Consider the following 8,744-nt stretch of genomic DNA (forward strand, 5'->3'; position numbering starts at 1 on the left):
TGCTGTCCCATCACCTTGCTGTCCTGTGCTGTCCCATCACCTTGCTGTCCTGTGCTGTCCCATCACCTTGCTGTCCTGTGCTGTCCCATCACCTTGCTGTCCTGTGCTGTCCCATCACCTTGCTGTCCTCGGCTGTCCCATCACCTTGCTGTCCTCGGCTGTCCCATCACCTTGCTGTCCTGTGCTGTCCCATCACCTTGCTGTCCTGTGCTGTCCCATCACCTTGCTGTCCTGTGCTGTCCCATCACCTTGCTGTCCTGTGCTGTCCCATCACCTTGCTGTCCTGTGCTGTCCCATCACCTTGCTGTCCTCGGCTGTCCCATCACCTTGCTGTCCTGGCACTGTCCCATCACCTTGCTGTCCTGTGCTGTCCCATCACCTTGCTGTCCTGTGCTGTCCCATCACCTTGCTGTCCTGTGCTGTCCCATCCCCTTGCTGTCCTGTGCTGTCCCATCTCCTTGCTGTCCTGGGCTGTCCCATCCCCTTGCTGTCCTGTGCTGTCCCATCTCCTTGCTGTCCTGTGCTGTCCCATCTCCTTGCTGTCCTCAGCTGTCCCATCACCTTGCTGTCCTGGGCTGTCCCATCACCTTGCTGTCCTGTGCTGTCTCATCACCTTGCTGTCCTGTGCTGTCCCATCACCTTGCTGTCCTGTGCTGTCCCATCACCTTTCTGTCCTGGGCTGTCCCATCACCTTTCTGTCCTGTGCTGTCCCATCACCTTGCTGTCCTGTGCTTTCCCATCACCTTGCTGTCCTGTGCTGTCCCATCACCTTGCTGTCCTGTGCTGTCCCATCACCTTGCTGTCCTGTGCTGTCCCATCACCTTGCTGTCCTGTGCTGTCCCATCACCTTGCTGTCCTGTGCTGTCCCATCACCTTTCTGTCCTGTGCTGTCCCATCACCTTGCTGTCCTGTGCTGTCCCATCACCTTGCTGTCCTGTGCTGTCCCATCACCTTGCTGTCCTGTGCTGTCCCATCACCTTGCTGTCCTGTGCTGTCCCATCACCTTGCTGTCCTGTGCTGTCCCATCACCTTGCTGTCCTGTGCTGTCCCATCACCTTGCTGTCCTGTGCTGTCCCATCACCTTGCTGTCCTGTGCTGTCCCATCACCTTGCTGTCCTGTGCTGTCCCATCACCTTGCTGTCCTCGGCTGTCCCATCACCTTGCTGTCCTGGCACTGTCCCATCACCTTGCTGTCCTGTGCTGTCCCATCACCTTGCTGTCCTGTGCTGTCCCATCACCTTGCTGTCCTGTGCTGTCCCATCCCCTTGCTGTCCTGTGCTGTCCCATCTCCTTGCTGTCCTGGGCTGTCCCATCCCCTTGCTGTCCTGTGCTGTCCCATCTCCTTGCTGTCCTGTGCTGTCCCATCTCCTTGCTGTCCTCAGCTGTCCCATCACCTTGCTGTCCTGGGCTGTCCCATCACCTTGCTGTCCTGTGCTGTCTCATCACCTTGCTGTCCTGTGCTGTCCCATCACCTTGCTGTCCTGTGCTGTCCAATCACCTTTCTGTCCTGGGCTGTCCCATCACCTTTCTGTCCTGTGCTGTCCCATCACCTTGCTGTCCTGTGCTGTCTCATCACCTTGCTGTCCTGGGCTGTCCCATCACCTTGCTGTCCTGGGCTGTCCCATCACCTTGCTGTCCTGTGCTGTCCCATCACCTTGCTGTCCTCAGCTGTCCCATCACCTTTCTGTCCTCGGCTGTCCCATCTACTTGCTGTCCTGTGCTGTCCCATCTCCTTGCTGTCCTGTGCTGTCTCTTCACCTTGCTGTCCTTTTGTGTCCCGTCACCTTGCTGTCCTGTGCTGTCCCATCACCTTTCTGTCCTTGGCTGTCCCATCTACTTGCTGTCCTGTGCTGTCCCATCACCTTGCTGTCCTTGGCTGTCCCATCACCTTGCTGTCCTGTGCTGTCCCATCTCCTTGCTGTCCTGTGCTGTCCCATCACCTTGCTGTCCTGTGCTGTCCCATCACCTTGCTGTCCTGTGCTGTCCCATCACCTTGCTGTCCTGTGCTGTCCCATCTCCTTGCTGTCCTGTGCTGTCCCATCTCCTTGCTGTTCTGTGCTGTCCCATCTCCTTGCTGTCCTGTGCTGTCCCATCTCCTTGCTGTCCTGTGCTGTCCCATCACCTTGCTGTCCTGTGCTGTCCCATCACCTTGCTGTCCTCTGCTGTCCCATCACCTTGCTGTCCTGTGCTGTCCCATCTCCTTGCTGTCCTGTGCTGTCCCATCTCCTTGCTGTCCTGTGCTGTCCCATCTCCTTGCTGTCCTGTGCTGTCCCATCTCCTTGCTGTCCTGTGCTGTCCCATCACCTTGCTGTCCTCAGCTGTCCCATCACCTTGCTGTCCTGTGCTGTCCCATCACCTTGCTGTCCTGTGCTGTCCCATCACCTTGCTGTCCTCTGCTGTCCCATCACCTTGCTGTCCTGTGCTGTCCCATCACCTTGCTGTCCTCTGCTGTCCCATCTCCTTGCTGTCCTCTGCTGTCCCATCTCCTTGCTGTCCTGTGCTGTCCCATCACCTTGCTGTCCTCTGCTGTCCCATCTCCTTGCTGTCCTGTGCTGTCCCATCTCCTTGCTGTCCTGTGCTGTCCCATCACCTTGCTGTCCTGTGCTGTCCCATCACCTTGCTGTCCTGTGCTGTCCCATCACCTTGCTGTCCTGTGCTGTCCCATCACCTTGCTGTCCTCTGCTGTCCCATCACCTTGCTGTCCTGTGCTGTCCCATCACCTTGCTGTCCTGTGCTGTCCCATCACCTTGCTGTCCTGTGCTGCCCCATCTCCTTGCTGTCCTGTGCTGTCCCATCTCCTTGCTGTCCTGTGCTGTCCCATCACCTTGCTGTCCTGTGCTGCCCCATCTCCTTGCTGTCCTGTGCTGTCCCATCTCCTTGCTGTCCTGTGCTGTCCCATCACCTTGCTGTCCTGTGCTGTCCCATCACCTTGCTGTCCTGTGCTGTCCCATCACCTTGCTGTCCTGTGCTGTCCCATCACCTTGCTGTCCTGTGCTGTCCCATCACCTTGCTGTCCTGTGCTGTCCCATCACCTTGCTGTCCTGTGCTGTCCCATCACCTTGCTGTCCTCTGCTGTCCCATCACCTTGCTGTCCTGTGCTGTCCCATCACCTTGCTGTCCTGTGCTGTCCCATCACCTTGCTGTCCTGTGCTGCCCCATCTCCTTGCTGTCCTGTGCTGTCCCATCACCTTGCTGTCCTGTGCTGTCCCATCTCCTTGCTGTCCTGTGCTGTCCCATCACCTTGCTGTCCTGTGCTGTCCCATCACCTTGCTGTCCTGTGCTGTCCCATCACCTTGCTATCCTCGGGTGTGGTACAGGGGACCGACAGTCGGGATCCTGACAGTCATTAGCCCAACATCGGGATCCCGACTGGCCGGACCCAGACAGCATGGTGAGCTCAACTAAGCCCCTGCGCTCGCCACCTATTCTATTCTCCCTCTATGGGGGTCGTGGACCCCAACGAGGGAAAATAGCAGGTGGCCGTTGGGAACCCAGCTGTCTGTGTTTTGACAGTCGGGATCCCGACATCTGGTAAATGCCTGTCGGGATCCCGACTGTCAGGACCCCGCCCGGCAACCCTGTCCTCAGCTGTCCCATCACCATGCTGTCCTGGGTTGTCCCTTGCTGTGCTGTGGTTTCCCATCACCTTGCTAACCTGTCCTGGGCTGTCCCTTGCTATCCTGTGCTGTCCTACGCTATCCTGTGCTGTCCTACGCTATCCTGTGCTGTCCTACGCTATCCTGTGCTGTCCTACGCTATCCCGTGCTATCCTGTGCTGTCTCGCGCTATCCTGTGCTGTCTCACGCTATCCTGTGCTGTCCCATCACTCTCCTATCCTGTGCTGTACTACGATATCATGTGCTGTTTTGCGCTATCCTGTGCTGTCCTGCGCTATCCTGTGCTGTCCCATCACTGTCCTATCCTGTGCTGTATTACACTATCCTGTGCTGTATTACGCTATCCTGTGCTGTCCCGCGCTATCCTGTGCTGTCCCACGCTATCCTGTGCTGTTTTGCGCTATCCTGTGCTGTCTTGCGCTATCCTGTGCTGTCCCATCACTGTCCTATCCTGTGCTGTATTACGCTATCCTGTGCTGTATTACGCTATCCTGTGCTGTCCCGCGCTATCCTGTGCTGTCCTACGCTATCCTGTGCTGTCCCATCACTCTCCTATCCTGTGCTGTATTACGCTATCCTGTGCTGTATTACGCTATCCTGTGCTGTCCCGCACGATCCTGTGCTGTCCCATCACTCTCCTATCCTGTTGCTGTCCTGCGCTATCCTGTGCTGTCCTACGCTATCCTATGCTGTCCCACTCTCCTCTCCTGTGCTGTCCCGCGCTATCCTGTGCTGTCCCGCGCTATCCTGTGCTGTCCCACGCTATCCTGTGCTGTCCCATCACTCTCCTATCCTGTTGCTGTCCCGCGCTATCCTGTGCTGTCCCGCACTATCCTGTGCTGTCCCATCACTCTCCTATCCTGTGCTGTCCCGCACGATCCTGTGCTGTCCCATCACTCTCCTATCCTGTTGCTGTCCTGCGCTATCCTGTGCTGTCCTACGCTATCCTATGCTGTCCCATCACTCTCCTATCCTGTGTTGTCCCGCGCTATCCTGTGCTGTCCCGCGCTATCCTGTGCTGTCCCACGATATCCTGTGCTGTTCCATCACTCTCCTATCTTGTTGCTGTACTACGCTATCCTGTGCTGTCCCGCACTATCCTGTGCTGTCCCATCACTCTCCTATCCTGTGCTGTCCTGCGCGATCCTGTGCTGTCCCATCACTCTCCTATCCTGTTGCTGTCCTGCGCTATCCTGCACTGTCCTACGCTATCCTGTGCTGTCCCACGCTATCCTGTGCTGTCCTGTCACTCTCCTATCCTGTTGCTGTATTACGCTATCCTGTGCTGTCCCGCGCTATCCTGTGCTGTCCCACGCTATCCTGTGCTGTCCCATCACTCTCCTATCCTGTTGCTGTACTACGCTATCCTGCACTGTCCTACGCTATCCTGTGCTGTCCCGCGCTATCCTGTGCTGTCCCGTCACTCTCCTATCCTGTTGCTGTATTAGGCTATCCTGTGCTGTCCCGCGCTATCCTGTGCTGTCCCATCACTCTCCTTTCCTGTGCTGTCCCGCACGATCCTGTGCTGTCCCATCACTCTCCTATCCTGTTGCTGTCCTGCGCTATCCTGTGCTGTCCTACGCTATCCTATGCTGTCCCATCACTCTCCTATCCTGTGCTGTCCCGCGCTATCCTGTGCTGTCCCGCGCTATCCTGTGCTGTCCCACGCTATCCTGTGCTGTCCCATCACTCTCCTATCCTGTTGCTGTACTATGCTATCCTGCACTGTCCTACGCTATCCTGTGCTGTCCCACGCTATCCTGTGCTGTCCCGTCACTCTCCTATCCTGCTGCTGTATTAGGCTATCCTGTGCTGTCCCGTGCTATCCTGTGCTGTCCCATCACTCTCCTATCCTGTGCTGTCCCGCGCTATCCTGTGCTGTCCCGCGCTATCCTGTGCTGTCCCGCGCTATCCTGTGCTGTCCCATCACTCTCCTATCCTGTTGCTGTACTACGCTATCCTGCACTGTCCTACGCTATCCTGTGCTGTCCCACACTATCCTGTGCTGTCCCGTCACTCTCCTATCCTGTGCTGTCCCGCGCTATCCTGTGCTGTCCCGTCACTCTCCTATCCTGTTGCTGTATTACGCTATCCTGTGCTGTCCCGCGCTATCCTGTGCTGTCCCGCGCTATCCTGTGCTGTCCCATCACTCTCCTATCCTGTTGCTGTAGACAGTCAGAAGTTGGTCTGGCGTGAGCATAGATTCTCAGATCACCTCTTGGCTGTGCGCAGCATCCAGGGAGCGACACAAATACGTTTCCTAATATATATTTATGTTATATCATTAAAAGATAGTGAAATTCTAACAAATATAAAATATATAATAAATGCTGAATACAATGTCTGTATGATAACGCAGTGGATCTCAACCTCAGTCCACAGGACCCCCAGCAGTGCACGTTTTCCAGGTCTCCACACAGAATTGCAAGTGACATAATTATATCCACCTGTGGGTCTTTTAAAATGTGTCAGTGAGTAATGAGTGCACCTATGCACCTGCTGGGTGACCTGGAAAAAGTGAACTGTTGGGGGTCCTTGTGGACCGAGGTTGAGAATCACTGTGATAACGGAGTCGTGGCGATGTATAAGGGCTCTCAATAAATACATGATTCAGAAAATTATGGAGCATTTGGTCTGTAATAAATATGGAAAAAAAATAAAGACAATATGAACTTCTCCCCGTATGTTTATTTATATACAGGAACAGGAGGTATATAGGATATGGTATATATGGTCAATGGTGTCTACGTCAACAGTCACTAGGTCGGCCACTAATGGTTAATATTTAGTATGTGAGCTCCTCCTAAAGTCACTGTAGCGAGCACATCAAAATAAGGTAATCAGGGGGGAGTGTTTGTGGTCCTACAGTCACTGTGAAGAGCACTGCTACATAAGGTAATGAGGGGGGAGTGTCGGAGCTCCTCCTATAGTCACTGTCAGGAGCACTTCTACATAAGGTAATGAGGGGGGAGTGTCTGTGCTCCTCCTACAGTCACTGTAATGAGCACTCCTACATATGGTAATGAGGGGGGAGTGTCTGTGCTCCTCCTACAGTCACTGTAATGAGCACTCCTACATATGGTAATGAGGGGGGAGTGTCTGAGCTCCTCTTTTAGTCACTGTAATGAGCACTCCTACATATGGTAATGAGGGGGGGAGTGTCTGAGCTTCTCCTATAGTCACTGTAATGAGCACTCCTACATTTGGTAATGAGGGGGGAGTGTCTGAGCTCCTAAAGTCACTGTAATGAGCACTCCTACATCAGGTAATGAGATGGGAGTGTCCGAGCACCTCCTACAGCCACTGTAACTCCTCCTAAAGTCACTGTAGTGAGCACTCCTACATAGGGTAATGAGGGGGGAGTGTCTGAGCACCTCCTACAGTCACTGTAAGGAGCACTCCTGAGTTTGAAGAAACTCAGGGAGCCCGAGGTGTGCTCCCACCACCACCAGTGCTGTGCCTAAACACGTGCAAAGGGGGCAGCCGTACGAACGTGTGGGCCCTCTCCCAAAGGAGAAAGGCCCCATGGTTCCCCTAACCCCCCTCAACCATAAGGCCAAGGAAGGGAAAAAAGGGATCGGTGGGTCCTCTTCGCCGAAGCTCAGAGAGACCCGCTTTTCCTCCACCCCCGGAAGGGTTTTGGACGGTGGGTCCTCCGCACCCGAAGGTTTGGAGAGACCCGACTTAGGCTTCCCTCCGCCTTGCGGCTCGGGGTTGCCCTCGAGGGGACCGGGACTCTCCCCAAAAGGTGAAGAGTCCCAGCCACGTTTGGGGAACGGAAGGCCTGTTAGGGACAGCCGCACTACCCAAATCAAAAAAACGTGACAAACTAACGAAAAACGTGAAGTGCTCAAAAGTGCAAATCAAAGAAATAAATAAAAGAGGCCCTAGCCAGAAGGCCGGGGTGGGGGTGTAAAAAATTGTCCTACCCCATCCAAAAGGACGAGGTAAGGACGTGTAGCCTAACCTAGAGGGAAGTGCGCAGTGTGTGTGCCATAAAGTGCATGGTGCTGGACACCAGTGCAAATCAGGCACCCCCGAGTTTCCCCGGGGGCACAGTGCAGCCTCGGGCTCCAGGCAGCCGACCCTTCAGCGTCCGACCAAGCTTTTCTCCGTCTCACCAGCAGGCATTTTCCAGCCCCTGGCATGGGAATGGGTACTCCACTGGGCCTTTCGAAAGACTCCCTTAGGGGCTGCACCCCCTCCGGAAGAGCAATCTACTCAGTCCCAGTGTTTCTCCGCTCCCAGGGTTAAGGTACTAAGCTGGGCCTTTCGCGGTCTCCCCATCAGAGGCTACGAACCTCTGGAACAGGAGCCATCTACTCAGTCCCAACCTTTCTCCGCTCCCTGGGATTGGATACTAGACTGAGCCTTTCGCTGACTCATCCTTCGGGGGCTACAAACCCCGTCAAGAGAGTCAAACTACTAGGCCCAGTGTTTCTCCCCCCCTCCTACCAGTGGGTTTACGGAGCCTCCTACCACTGGCAGAGGTGAAGATACTTAGTGAGACTTTTCACTACTCCCGGGAAAAAACAGAGGGGTCCCACACCCTCCGCCCATCAGAGCAGCTACTCAGTCCCACCTTTCTCTATTCTCTGCCAGAGGCCAGTCCATACCAACTGATAAGAACAGATACTACACTTGATCTTAGCCAAAAGGCCGAGAAGCGATAAGGAGCACTCCTACATAAGGTAATGAGGGGGGAGTGTCTGAGCTCCTCCTACAGCCACTGTAACTCCTCCTAAAGTCACTGTAGTGAGCACTCCTACATAAGGTAATGAGGGGGGAGTGTCTGAGCTCCTCCTACAGTCACTGTAAGGAGCACTCCTACATAAGGTAATGAGGGGGGAGTATCTGAGCTTCTCCTACAGTCACTGTAAGGAGCACTCCTACATATGGTAATGAGGGTGAGTGTCTGAGCTCCTCCTACAGTCACTGCAAGGAGCACTCCTACATATGGTAATGAGGGTGAGTGTCTGAGCTCCTCCTACAGTCACTGCAAGGAGCACTCCTACATACGGTAATGAGGGGAGTTTCTGAGCTCCTCCTATTGTCACTGTAAGAAGCACTGCTACATAAGGTAATGAGGAGGGAGTGTCTGAGCTCCTCCTATAGTCACTGTAAGGA

General features: G+C 54.8%; 1 pseudogene; it reads right to left on the reverse strand.

Annotated features, from left to right (window-relative positions):
- Window positions 1–8,152: 8,152 nt before the first annotated feature.
- On the reverse strand, window positions 8,153–8,288 carry LOC146029940 (U2 spliceosomal RNA; annotated as a pseudogene).
- Window positions 8,289–8,744: the final 456 nt, after the last annotated feature.

The sequence above is a fragment of the Crinia signifera genome, chromosome 8, assembly GCF_055691185.1.
Source record: "Crinia signifera chromosome 8, ASM5569118v1, whole genome shotgun sequence".
Classification (NCBI taxonomy): domain Eukaryota; kingdom Metazoa; phylum Chordata; class Amphibia; order Anura; family Myobatrachidae; genus Crinia; species Crinia signifera.